The sequence below is a fragment of the Delphinapterus leucas genome, chromosome 5 (assembly GCF_059928025.1).
Source record: "Delphinapterus leucas isolate spDelLeu-1000000601 "Yukka" chromosome 5, BTC_Dleu_Yukka2, whole genome shotgun sequence".
Lineage (NCBI taxonomy): Eukaryota > Metazoa > Chordata > Mammalia > Artiodactyla > Monodontidae > Delphinapterus > Delphinapterus leucas.
The window spans coordinates 42,596,372-42,611,437 of NC_143133.1; positions in this window are offsets into that span (position 1 = coordinate 42,596,372).

Here is a 15,066-nt window from a genome sequence, read left to right on the forward strand (position 1 = left end):
GCTTTCTGGACTTGATTGACTATTTCCTTTCCCATATTAGGGAAGTTTTCAACTATAATCTCTTCAAATATTCTCTCAGACCCTTTCTTTTTCTCTTCTTCTTCTGGGACCCCTATAATGTGAACGTTAGTGTGTTTAACGTTGTCCCCGAGGTCTCTGAGACCATCCTCAATTCTTTTCATTCTTTTTTTTATTCTGCTCCCTGGCAGTTATTTCTACCATTTTATCTTCCAGCTTACTTATTTGTCCTTCTCCCTCAGTTATTCTGCTATTGATTCTTTCTAGAGTATTTTTAATTTCTGTTACTGTGTTGTTCATCACTGTTTGTTTGCTCTTTAGTTCTTCTAGATCCTTGTTGAATGTTTCTTGTATTTTCTCCATTCTGTTTCTGAGATTTTGGATCATCTTTACTATCATTACTCTGAATTCTTTTTCAGGTAGGTTTCCTATTTTGTCTTCATTTATTTGGTCATGTAGGTTTTTACCTTGCTCCTTCTTCTGTAACATATTTTTTTTGTCGTTTCTTTTTTTTATGGCTGAGGCTGTATTTCTGTCTTACTGGTTGTTTGGCCTGAGGCATCCAGCACTGGAGTTTGCAGGCAGTTGGATAGACCCAGGTCTTTTTGCTGAGATGAGGACCTCCAGGAGGCCTCACTTTGATTAATATTCCCTGGGATCTGAGGTTCTCTTTTAGTCCAGTGGTTTGGACTGGGAGCTCCCACCACAGGAGCTTGGGCCTGACCTCTGGCCTGGGAACCAAGATCTCACAAGCAGTGTAGCATGGCAAAAAAAAAAAAAAAGGAGCTATACAATAATAAAGAATAAAAACAAAATAAAATTAGAAAGATAAAAATATATATTAGGAAAAATAAAAATATAATTAAAACTACAACAAGGTAAAATAAAGGTAAAATAAAACCACAACAGAAAAAAAAAACAAAAAATCTTGGCTATGGGGGATGGAGTTTAGGCGGGAGTGGAACTAGGCAGGGGCGGAGTTTAGGGTGGGGCAGAACTTAGGCGAGTAGTGGGTGACGTTCAAGCATGGGACAGGGCCTCTGCTTAGGACCTGTGTGCGGAAGGGGAGAGGCAGCACCTCCAAAGGAGGGCTTCTGTAGTGAGGAGTTCAGGAGTTTGGAGGTAAGGCCCTGGGTGAGGGTTTGTGGGTGTGGTTTAGGTCCAGCACAGTTGAAGGGGGTCTCTGAGTGTAGAGGTGGGGCCCTGGGTGGGAGTGTAGGGGCGGGGCTTGGGCTCTGCTCAGTAGGAGGGAAGCTCCGAGGACAGAGGATTAGACCTGGGAGCCCAACAGGTTCCCTGGTGCCTAAGTGGACAGGGAAAGTGCTTGCTGCATTCCCTTCTGTTCCTCCGTGCCCCCCGGCCATGGGTCTCCCCCAGGGTCTCCCCCATCCCCCCTGGACCCCTAACCATGGGTGGGTCCCACTGGGTGTAGGAACTCCTCCCCTCTCCCAGCTACCCCTCAGGTGTGCCTGTCCTGTAGGTCTGTACTTTACTTTTGCTCCCCCTTCCCTCCCTCCCACTCCCTCAGGACTGGCACAGCTGGAGGGGGCCTCAGTGGGCAGAGTATCAAGCCCAGGTCTCAGCAGGCTCCTGGGGGCCCACGTGGGCAGGGGAAAACTGGCCACACTCCCTTCTGATTCTCTGCCCTCCCAGTGGTCCCTGAATTTCCCCCTTCGGGTGTGGGATCCCTTCCCTTCCCCCAGCTGCCCCTCAGGGGCACCAGTCCCGTCCCACATCCACTTCTCCTCCCCCCTCACTCCTCCCCATGCCCCATGTCCTACCCTGTCACTGAGGGTTCCTCCCATCCCCTTAGGTGTTCATTGTCTCCCACCGGTGCCTGGTAGGTGCCCTAGATGTATGGAGATGCGAATTCTGCGTCCTCCTAGTGTGCCATTTTGACTCTGCCCCCCAAAAGATTTATCTCTTTAATGGCTATTTTGCTAGCTTCTCTCTTTCTCCCTAATTTGTAAATGTGCAATTACCCCAGACTCAGTCCTAGACACACTTTCCTGCTTTCTTTGGTCATCCGTCTGTGCAGTTTTAACTGATCTATGATTTTCACTTCTATACTAGTCAGCAAGGGTTAGGATATGCTGTAATAACAAACAATCTCCAAGCCTCAAAGTCTTTAAACAACAAAAACATGTTTATCTTTCACACAAAGTGCCCTGAGGGTCTGGGTGACTCATTCTATTGGCTTTCCTCCATGTGATGGCTCAACATTTTCTTCTGTCTGCTATTTCTAAGGTAGGAGAAAATTGGGTGGTTGAATCTCACATGGGCAATTAGTTGATTGGCCTGGAAGTCACATCACTTCCACTTACATTTGGCCCGCCAAATCAAAGCACATGGTCCTACTTCACGCCTGCTTTTCCACCCTCACCTCATGGCCCTCACCCCTCTCTCACTTCCATCACATCAGATTGAAGCTCTCCAAAAAGGGTTGCCTCCCCCATGAGGACTTCCCAAAGTGTGGTTGACTGTTGTTGTAATTGCTCCTGAATGATTCACGTCTCCCTGTACTCTTACCCTCAACCCCTTGTCTCATTGACTTTGAAATTTGCCATGTAATTTGCTTTGGCTGCAAGACAATAGAACTTGTGATATAAGCAGATAGTTGATCACTGGGGTTTTCTCTTTCTTTTGCTCTTTGGAACCTTGAGACTACCATGAGGAGAAGCCCAAACCAGCCTCCTAGAAGAAGATACCATGGAAGGAGAAATGAGGCAACCAATTGAGGACCATTGAACCAAGCATCCTACCAGCCACTATACATCTGAATGGAGTCACTATAGACCCTCCATGATGCCAGCTGAACAGAGAGATCAGCCCAGCCAGCCCTGAGCAGAAAACCACCCAGCTGGCCCAAAGATTTGTGAGGAATAACACGTTTGTTATTTATGGCTGGTTTGTTATATGGCAAAACTACCAGACACAGAAGAACTGTCTTGTTGAGAAGGTTATTTCTCTTACTTCTTTACCACACTGCCTCCCTTCTTATCTTTCAGGACTTGGGTGAAATGGCAACACCTTTAGATCCTAATCATAATGATAGCTTGACTTACACAAAATCATCAGCAATCATTCTTGATTTATAGCTTCTGGTTGGCTGGGGCCATTACATAGTTTTTGTTAAACATTTTCTATTGATCTAGGCAACAATATTTTTTATACCCACTACACTGTTCACCTCCATTCCTTTTATGTACTAAAACAACTGTCATTCTTAGATTTTTACCTTAAAGTTTCTCATTTTGTTTCCCTACCTACCATGTCAACAACTCTTCCTAAGATACCTGATTTAGCTTAATAAATGTTTCTGGATATCTACTACATGATAGAATAAGCGCTGAACATTTATAAGTAAGTAAACCACATCTCCTACACTTGACAGTTTACAGTAATGGAGCTAATGACAAATGAATAAATGGAGTGCAGAAAACAGGATGTTTGTAACAACAGATATCCAAGGAGGGGCAGAGCTAGTACAGAGATGGAAGGGAGGGAAGGGAGATGGAAAGCTGTATCCATTGAATAGGGCTTCTTGGAGATTATTCTTGGAGCTGCATTTTAATGTATGAGAGACAGTCAAAGCAGGGAAAGAGTGTTCCAGGATGAGAAAAAGACCATGAGTAACTTAAAGCAGTGAACAACGCAGGGTGTGGGTAACCAGGGTTGGGGGATACTATAGGCAGCCATGTGTCACGGAAGGTAAAGTGAGGTGGGCTGACCGAGCAGGAAGGGGCCAGATGACTATGTACATCTCCTGCCATCCCAAGGAATTTAGATGCTGCTGATGTCCTCTTCCGTCTCCCTTTAATTCATGGATTATTGGGACTGGAAATGGTAATTTATCTGTATCTCACCCATCTCCACTCAATCTCCACCACCTCAACATGAAGGTTTTCCATCTGCCTTTAGGATAACAATTTCCTGCTTTCTGAATCTGTTCTTACTCTTTCTCCTCCACCCCAACACCTCCCTCTATCCTTACCTCCACCAGCATATGCCCCCATACCCTGCCCACTTTTTCTCCTGTCATTATTGGTTTCATCACTAATAACCCCCTTCCTCCTCTCCTCTTCTGTCAGCCTACATCACAAGTGGAATGACTTGTTGATGAAGAAGACATTCCAGACAGAGATCAAGGTGTGACCAAAGATTAGAACAAGGCTGACTTAATGGCAGGATGGGGGTTGGAGTGAGAAGGGATCCCAACAGGGATTTATTCGTTGAGCTGAAGTCAAAGATTCATGTTTAAGGAGCAGTGAGTAGGAAAAGAAGGCTGTGGTCAAACAGTGGTAGACCTTAAATAATAGGCCTAGAAGTTTGTATTTCTAACCTGAAGGCAACAAAGAGCTTCTGAAGACTTTTCACCAGATGATCCAGTGTTTTACTGGGTGGAGGAGAAAGGAGTTGTACACTGCACTGGTATAAATTGCATGATACAGAATTAAGGAAACTGTTACCAGAACAAGCAAGAGATGAAGGGACCCAGAAAGAATGGAAGAGTAATCATACAGTGTAAGGAAGTGTAGTCAGGCTCTGACTACGTGTCAACTGTCATGTGTTATATGTCCAATAACGTGATAAGCCCTTTACATATGTTCTCTCATTTAACCTCATTAATCCTCACAACAGCCATGTGAGTTAGATACCATTACCCCCATTTTCCAGTTGAGAACTGAGGCCCTGGGAGATTTAATTATTTGAACAAGGTTGCCCAGATGATGAGAGATGGAATGTAGGTTCCATAATCATTTTACGACACTTGGAATACTAATTCCAGGCTCCCTAACAGGAGGCCGTGGCCTGAGGGTCTCCACACAGCCCGAATTTAGACAGGCTCTTCCTTTTCTATTTGTTCAAATAGAATTATGTGCTTGGTTGGCTTCCCATCTGCAATTTCATGTCAAAATGAATTTTGTTTCTACATTCTCTTCTTTTGAGTTCCAACCTCTGTCTCTGTCATTAGTTTTCAATTTGAAAGTGACCGCAGAGGCCTCCTTTGCTAATGCCTCCTTTCTCCCTTTGCACTTTTGTTACTATGATTTACTGGTTGGGGCCTCCCTGCTGAGGATGAGAGGAGGGGTGACCTGTCTTCCTGAAGATGTCCATTAAAACCCAGTTACTGAGCCAAATGCAGTTATATCCCTCCCATGATGCTTTCTCTTTCTCACACCTGCAACCACTTTCTCATCCTGTCTCATCCTGCTGTTTGTCCTTCAGATGTGCTCTGTCCTCCCTCCATCCATCTTCAGCCAGTCCAGGCACTTGCCCTGTAGGGTGGCTCTCCCCCACCACCTCACCTCACCCTGAATGTCTCTCTTACTTTGCTCTACTGCCCCAGTGTCTCACTTTCTAGCCGTGAATGTCCAAACTCCCCACTTCTTCCAAGCCCAGCTGTCACTGTTTTCTCTCACACCTGGATCTTTACCATTTCCTCCCAACTGTCCCTTGTGACTTATTGATACTTCATGTGGTGTTACTCAGTGAGGTTGACTGATTAATGGCCCCTCAAAGGTGTCCATGACCTAATCCCCCACTAACTGGGAATATGTTACCTGGTAAAAAGAGACTCTGAAGATGTGACTAAATTAAGGAGTTTGAGATGGGAAGATTATCCTGGGTTTTCTGAGTAGCCTAAATGTAATCATAAGGGTCCTTACAAATGGAAGAAAGGCAGGAAAGGAAGAGAGTGAGGTAATGTAAGGACTCAAGCTATCGCTGCTGACACTGTAGATGGAGAACAGGGACCATAATCCAAGGAATCAGGACAGCTTTTAGAAGGTAGAAAAGGCAAGGTAATGGGTTCTCTCTAGAGCCTCCAGAATGGAATGCACAGATGAAGGAAATGAGGCCAAATATCATGTGGGTAATAAAGGATAAAGGCAGCTCTTCCTAGTACCAAAGCCTGAGTTCTTTCTATTAAACCTTACTTATATGGTAGGCTTGTCAGAAAATAAGTAAGTCTATTGTCTTAGAGAAGTAGAAGTACTTAGGTCTTCTGAAGACCCTTCATTAAGCACAGATGCCTCTCCTTATTGAACTTATTCTACTATCTCTAAGTTTTTGCATATCTGCCTCCCAGCTCTGGGTGTATTTCTGCATCTTCAGGGTTTAGCACAGTAATCGGCAATACTCAGTAAAAGCTGACTGAAGAAGTGAAGAATAATAATAGCCAGTGGTTATTGCAAATTCACTATGTGCCAGGCACTATTCACTTCATCTCTTCTGGCCTCAGTCACTTGCTTTATAAAATGAATGGATGGATGAACAGTTAGGTAGATGGGATGGATGGATGGATGGATGGATGGATGGACGGGCTGACAGATGAAGAGATATTTGGATGGCTGGTAGGATGCTCAGATAGGGGAAAATATATCTTAATATCTAGAAAATTTTTTACCAAAGTATTGAATCTGTTTGCAATTCCTCCTCTTTTGTGTAATTAATTGTGAGCACAATCAACAGAGTACAGAGCTGGAAATGTTCTCTAGATGTTCTTGATGCAACCATTCTGGGTATTAATGAGTTATTGCCCAGAAAGTGCTTTAAAAATACAATTAAGGGGAAGTTTCATGAAGAAATAGCAAGTGAATTGCTGGACTCTATCACAGTATATACATGCCTCCTTTTTAGAGCTTTTAAAAGTTCTTTTTCTTTTAAGTTCAATTTTGTGGCTTTTTTTTAAAGTTGATTGTTTTGATAACTGTTTCTCACAATAGCTCTAAGCAAGTAGATGACAAGGATAATATTTTATTCATCTTTCTATTTCTACTATGAAGCATAGAATCTGAAATGTATTGTTTGTCAATAAATAACAAATAAATGAATAAATGAAAGGACTTGATTACTCTCACTACACATTTGAATACTGAGAGTTTATAAACTTGTCATTCTTCCAACGAATGCTAATTTTAAAAATCCTGCTGTCCCCAAGGCCCTGTCCTGCTCACACTGATGGATGCACATGATACTTTAGAGGCTAACATAACTTCACATTGGCTACATGTGGAGAAACTGAGAAATCAGGTCACTGATTGAATAGGTCCATTCACACAGCAAACGTCTATTGACCACCAGCAACATGCCAGTGAGTGGTGGCGACTTCATGAAGAACCTGGTACTTTATGCAGGGACCACACGTAGTCATTAGTGGGCTCAGTGCTGAAATCAGAGCTGAGCTGCAGAAAGAAAAGGGAGAGAAGCTACTGTTATCAAATTGAAAAGTAGCTAAATATTTTCTCCTATAAATGCTGAGCCATGTGTGTCTCTGTCGTCTCTATCAAGTTCTTTTTGATTTTCTAAATCTCAAAAATAAGAACTTTGCTGTATCACTGCATGGTAGTGGAGAACATGAAATCTGAGGTCAAAAGGACCTGATTCTGAGTCCTGGCTGTGCCTCTGATTAAGAGTATGATCTTGGGCAAGTAAGAATCTCTCTCGGCCTCAGTGTCCACATCTGCAAAATGGGAGAAATAACGGTACTGCTTGCACGGAATTACAGTGAGAATTCAACGAAGTAATAAATGTAAAAGGCTTAGGTCTGTGCATGGCACACAGTAACCACTCAACAAATACCTGCCAACTGGGGCACTGTAGACATAGGGTGGAAGGGGCCAGCCAGTTATTGGGCACCGAACATATGACAAGTCCTCTACTGGGTGCTTATGCATGCATTTATTCAGTGAGCTTTATTAAGCCTCTACTAGGTACCAATAACTGTTCTGAGGACTGAGGTCACAGCAGTGAAGAAAACAGAGCAGGAGAAAACATCCTTACCTTCAGGGAGCTCCTATTCTAGTGACACTGCTTAATCCTCATATGTGCCTCAATTTCCTCATCTGTGAAATAATAATAAGAGCTGAACTTTCCTCATGGGGTAGTAAGGGAAATTTGCTTATTAAATATGAAGTGCTCCAAACTGCATCTGGCACAGAGTAGGGACTACATAAGGACTTGCCGTCTAAATAATATCTGTTGCTGTTGTTATTATTATTATTATCATCATCGTCGTCATCTACCTTTGTACCTCTGGCATCAGCTACAGGAACTTTTATCTATTTTTTACAAAGAGGTTGAGTAGTTTTACTAAAATGACACAATTAGTAAAAGGCAGAGCCAGAAGTTGAGCAAAACCTGTCTCCAAAATTGATATTCTTACACGCTACAAACATTTCCAGCTCCCTCTCCACCTGCCCTTGAGAAAAACTTATTTTACACCCACTGACTAGTATAAACAATTATATCATATACTTCCTTTCCCAGAGTCATTTAAGTTCTTAACAAACGGGTTTTTCTGATTATTTTCAGTGATGAATGATAGAATTAGCAGCGCCTTTGGAATTTTTACTTCCAGGTTGACCTCATTAGCCTTGTTTATAGACCAGGCAGGGAAGACAATGTTAGATCCTGTAAAACAAGAAAGGAAGGTCTGTTGGATGGGGCAGCTTGCTTTGATTACCCATTTTGGACCATGGAAGCCTATACAGTAGTGATTTTATTAAGTGTTTTAATATGAACCAGTGAGACAGCTTTGGAGTTCCAAAATGCAGACAGGGATTTTTGTGTGTGTGTGTGTGTGTGTGAAAAGTGACTTTTAAAAGTCTGAAAATTTGTTGTTCTTTCTTCCTTCCAGTAATGAATAGTATAGACCTTTTCTCTAAAGACAATTTGTAACCCCCTTTAATCTACAGATTAACACCTTATTGGAAATGACATTCTTTCTCCAATAAAAGGGACAAATAAGACAAAGATCAATATTGTGTGTGGTGATGCTTCTCAAAGAGCAAAGTTCAAAGTTAAAGCTGAAAACTTCATGGGGGGAAATATGGAAAGTATATGAGAGGAAAGTTGCAAGATGAAGGGGAAAAAATGGATTAATAAAATCTATGCCAGGGCAGGAAATCAACCTAGACATATTTTATTTAAACCTTTGAGTTTCTGTTTGGGTTGATTTCCAATGGCTTTGAACTTTTTCAAAAACATCTAAAGATATTTCTTCCGGAAGGAGGATGCTTGGTGTGAATACAGGAACTCAGTGAGATCCATTAATTATCTCAGCTCCTGAAGTCCTTGTTAAAGTGCCAAGATTCTTCTGGTGAATGAGACTCTCTTGCTGCTTACGTTGTACCTGAGGAGCTTATTAAAACTATCAGTTCCCTGACCATATATGAATTGTACTGAATTAAAAGCCCAGATGCAGGGGTGGGGGTGGGTGAGGAGCTCGTATTTTCAACAAGACCATGCAGGACTCTGAAGCAGGCAAGGACACTCTATTTCCATCTTTCCTCATTGGTCTAGTGGTCCATTTTGTGGATGGGAAAGCTGAGAACCAGAAAGGGCAAGTAACTCACACTGAATTTTTTTTTATTATGGTAAAATATACATAAAATTTACCATTTAACCACGTGTAAGTGTGCAGTTTAATGGCATTAAGTACATTCACTCTGTTGTGCAACCATCACCACCATCAAATCTCCAGGAATTTTTTCATCATCACCAACTGAAACTCCATCACCATTCAATGATAACTCCCTGTTCCCCACTCCCTCAGCCCCTAGCAACCACACTTTCTTCTTTCTGTCTCTGTGAATTTGACTACTTTTAAGTATCACATATAAATGGAATCATACGATATGTAACCTTTTCTGTCTGGCTTCTTTCATTTAGCATAATACCTTCAAGATTCATCCATGCTGTAGCATGGATGCAAATTTTATTCACTTTTAAAGCTGAATAGTATTCCACTGCATGCATGTATATATCACATTTTGTTTATCTAGTCATCCATTGATGGATATTGAATTTCGATTCTTGACCCTCTTGGACCAAGGACAGGACATTTCACTTAGATACCTTTATTCTCTCATCCCCTTCATAGGGTTACCAAATTTAACAAATAAAAATACAGAGTGCCCAGTTGAATTTCAGGTAATATATATATATATATGTACATATATATATATATATATATATATATATGTACATTTTGAGTATAAGTATGCCCTATATACTATTTGAGACACAGTTATACTGAAGATTATTCATTGTTTATCTGAAATTCAAATTTAACTGTGTGTCTTGTATTTTATCTGGCAGCCCTATGGTCCACAGAGAGTAAAACCATAAGGAAGGAGATTCCTGTCTACTTGGAACCTTGAGTTGCCAGAGTTCTTATTTTTGAAGTTTATCTTAATCAAGATTAATGTAAAGCAAGCAAAAGCACAGTATAAGCAAGCAACCTTTGTACACATCTTCTCAGGTTCCAAAGCTTTGTCTGATACGTTGCACCCTCTCCTTAATCCTGCAACCACCATCTCCATTTTCTACCTAAGGAAACTGGGGAGTTCCTAAACTCAAACAGGTGGTAAAAATCAGAGGTTTGGCTCAAATCCAAGACTCCCAGATCTCAAATCCAGTCCATTTGAAATTTTATTTTTCACTTTAAGCATAGAAATACGATAGGCTTTGGAAGAACAAGTACACTCATTCAGTGATGGAGGGGATGCAAAGTGCTACTGCTCCAAGAGAGGGAAATCTGGTAATACCTAACAAAATAAACTAAACATAAAACATAAGCCCATCAACCCAGTAATCCCACATTTAGGAATTTACCCCAAACATACACTTTCAACAATATGAAGATACATGTGCATGTGATTATTCATTGCTTTATTTATAATTAAAAATATTAGAAACTACTTAAATGTCCAAATATAGGATATTGGTTGAATAAACTATAATACATAGATACAATGGAGTACTATGCATCTGGAAAAATAGAATGAGGAGGCACTCTAACAACTGATATAGAGTGATTTCCAGGAAATAATGTTAAATGGTGAAAGCAACATGCAAAAAATATATCCTTTGTGTAAAAAAGAAGAGGAATTAAGAAACATATACCTGCTTAACTTTACAAAAGGAAACCCAGGAAGGATAAAGCAGAAAGTACTGATGTTGGTGGAGGTAGTACAGGGTGGAGGAAATACAGGAGTGGGTGACATTTCTCTGAGTAAACCTTCTGCATAGATTTGACTTTCAGAAGAAAGTTTATTTTCTACATATTTTAAAAATAATCTTAAATCAACAAGGATGGAAAGGAGGAAAGGAAACCTAAAGCAGAAAATAAACTAAAATAAATAAAGCCAAATGTATTTAAAATGAATACTGATGAGGTTCAGTAGGTGGATAACTAATTTGAGTAACTATGACACAGTGTGCCACTGTGTACTCTTAGTCTTAAATGGGGTTGAGGACTGGGGAACAACTGAATTCCTCTTAGTAGATTTGTTTTGCTTAGTGGTGTGGGTAAAGCAATTTTAAACCTACTTTAGATGTATAATAAGATTGAGCAAATGACTAATATGTCATTGAGGTTGTTGGTATCCAGGCTTCTCACTAAGGAAGAAGGGAAATTTAAATACGGAACAGGGATTGGTTGAAGAAGATATGGTATACATATACAATGGAGTATTACTCAGCCATAAAAACGAATGAAATCTTACCATTTACAGCAACAAGGATGGACCTAGAGAATATCATATACTAAGTGAAATGTCAGACAGAGAAAGACAAACAGTATATGATATCACTTACATGAGGAATATAAAAAATAATACAAATGAATTTATATATAAAACAGAAATAGACTCACAGGCATAGAAAACAAACTTACGATGACCAAAGGGGAGAGGAAGAGGGGAGTGACAAATTAGGAATACGGGATTAACAGATATAAACTACCATACATAAAATAGATAAGCAACAAGGAATTACTGTATAGCACAGGGAATTATACCCAATATCTGGTAATAAACTATAATGGAATATAATCTGAAAAAAAGAAAAAAAAAAACCTGAATCACTATGCTGTACATCGGAAACTAGTACAATATTGTAAATCAACTATATTTCAATTTTTAAAAATTAAATAAATTAAAAAAAATGGAATGGGAAAAAACAAGAACAACCACCCAGACTGGAGTTGGAGGTTTCAGTCAGTGCACACACGTGATTTCCAAAATGTACATGTATGTGTGTATGCATGTGACTGTGCACTTGTGTGTATGTATGTGTGTCAGTGGCATGCCAGACACAGCCATACTGGCTCATGAGATCTCATTTTTAAATTTCCAGACACTCTGTGAGCCCATTGTTAACATAGCTGTTATTAAAATTAAATTATATAAACTTATAGCTAAATAAATAATATTAAAAATAAAGGTAACAAATATAAAAAACTCATAATACCTTCAATATTTTACTACATTTTATTATTATCTATGCTCTTGATGTTACTTGCATTTATTGTACCTGTTCCCAACTCCACATTCAGTGGTGACATCACATTGGTAGCTTAAAATTGGCTGCAGTGGGAGTAATTATACCATTGAAATCAGTAATTACTACAAAGCAAAGTCTTGTTTGCTTGTTTGTTTGTGGTTGTTACAGGTACCAGGATACATTGAGTGTGTGTATATGTAAGTATGCAGACATATTTCCAGTTCTTATTATTGCAACTTTAAAAATGCACATCTAAGAACTGGTGAAATACAACTGTCTTTGTTCACTTGGCCTCTGTGGTCTGCCCCAATCCTTTGGGACATACATTCTGGAAGAGCGGAACTTTGTTTATTTTGTGAATTGCTTTAATTAAAGCCTAGGACACAGCCTGCCATGCAGTGGGTGGTTGATAACTGTTTGCCAAATGAGTGAAAAGACAAATAAGTGACTAATATTTCTCATTTAAAAGTTCAAAGGGGTCCCTGATTCATCACAGTTATATCGAGATGAGTCTACCAAAGAATCCCAAGCTCCTAGCCAAATTTGAGTTTAAGAGACCGCTCTCTCCAGCAGTGTAAATAGAATGTCACGTGAATTCATGGGCTTCCACACACAGACTGGTGTCTCCTAACCTCCCTCTCCACCAGTGCCGCTGGGAAGACGGGCCTGCTGTGATCACTGCCAAATCCCCAGCTCCATGTTGTAGTCCCTTGACTAATGACAATGGGGTTTCTTCCGGCAGTTCTTCTCAAAGAATGAACTTGAGCCTTTCCCCTTTTAGATCAGCACGGTATTCCCCGCATCAGCATTTACAGGCACAGCCATTGTCCCTTAATTAACATCTATGTGACTTCAGATAAATCAAGGGAAGTTATTCATGGAAAACAAAAAGTTGAAAACCCAAGTATTCAAATCCAGTGAACAATACTTTTGAAATCAAAGATTATTCATTGAAAACCAAAATTGGCAAAAGGATAAGTCACCTTGGAGAGTCAGCCAGGTCAGGTAGCACAGGAGGCCCACCTTATGATGTTATGGTCCACGGTCTGCTTAAGTTAGGAATTCAGAGTTGAGACTTCTTTAGACACAGGCTCCACTGCAAACCTGTACTGTGAATCGCTAGCAATTCATGTGGGCTCCCTCCCTGTTTGAAGATAGCTCTGACCTCTGATTTTTTCCTGCTGCTTCCTTTGCAAATCCTTCAAAATATCATATCTTCCACTGGGATCCTGGGGACCTCATCCATTGCTTAGATCCTGAACTTCTTCCCATTTGAGAGGGGCCTCAGACACTATGTTTCCCTCCATGTCATAGGCTTGTCTCCCTTTCCCACTTGGAGGGGAGAGCTGGCCTCCAGCTGGTGGTTTTCCAGTTTCCCCAGGGAGTGTGAACCTGAGCTCTTGCCTTATGACCAGGAAGGATAGAACTGTTTGGTCCTAGAGATGGAGATAGGAACACCACGTCCTCAATAACGTGACCTGTAGACGTCATGTTTGGTTGGATTCCCCAGTTCTCCAGAGTAGACTTGACTCTCTACTATCTTGTACACAGCCAGCTCATTCACTTATCTTCTGGCCCCCAAAAACATTAGAGTTTGAGCCTCTCTGGGATGTATAAAATTAAATGTGCCTCACCACCAAGAGAATTAATTTCTTTCCAAAAACTCTTGTCTGGTCCACATTAAAAAAATTTATAATCCTGCTCCCCATGTAACTGACCTCATTTCTTGAGCACTGATAACCTTAGCCATCTTATGCATTTGTTGGTCCCTATCCTTCCTGCCAACTCCACCCCCTCCTTCCTGCCCTGAGTCACATTACAATGGTTCCAACATTGAAGGGCCCCATGCCCCAAAAGTTTCTCTCTAATCATTAGGCTTCTACACTCACCATAGGAGGGAAGATCAAAGAAGAGTTTCTGATGCCAGTGATTTTTGCAACCTGCTGGATTGCACAGATAGGATAGCAAGATGGCTAATGCAGAGATAAAGGGGCTGTCCTAAAACCAGACAGACCCAGGTTTTGCATTTGACTTGCTGAGAAGACTTGCACAGAGAAACCCCCAAGTCTTAGAGCCTCCATGGTTTCATATCTAAATGGAGATAGCAGTGCACTACTTATAAAAGTGAGACAACGTAAAGAAATGAAAATCACTTCTTATGGTGCAAAACCATACAGATACAGAAAATTGCTACTATTTTTCAATCCATGCACTTCCAGTTTCTCCTACATGAAGTGATCCTTCTATCCACATCCAGAACCACCAACCTACTCTTGACTTCTTCAGTGTGCAAATGCTGCTGACAGGTCCGTTAGAAGGCAGATGTGGATAATCAGAGACACGACTTCAAAGGGGAAACACCAGCACCATCATCATTATGGTCCTGGTATGATTTCAGGAGAAGTGCTTCCTTCCTGCCCATCTACCCCCAGCAATTGCTTTCAGGTTCCCTTCACAGAATGATTATAACTTGATCCCCAATTTGGCTGCTCATGTCAATGATAATCATCTCCATTGTCTGTAATATTTTGAAACCTGCTGAATCTCTACCACCACCCACCCTTGGAATAGGAAAAAGAACCAAGAACATGGTCAACAGATGTGACCAAATAAGGGGGATGAAATATGGGAATCCATAAGAAACTCTTCCTTTGTACATTCCTCCATCTACTGCAACATGGAGAGATACAAATTAAAAATAATAATAAACATTTATTAATGCCTCCAATATGCCACTATTTCTCTTAACTCCTGTGG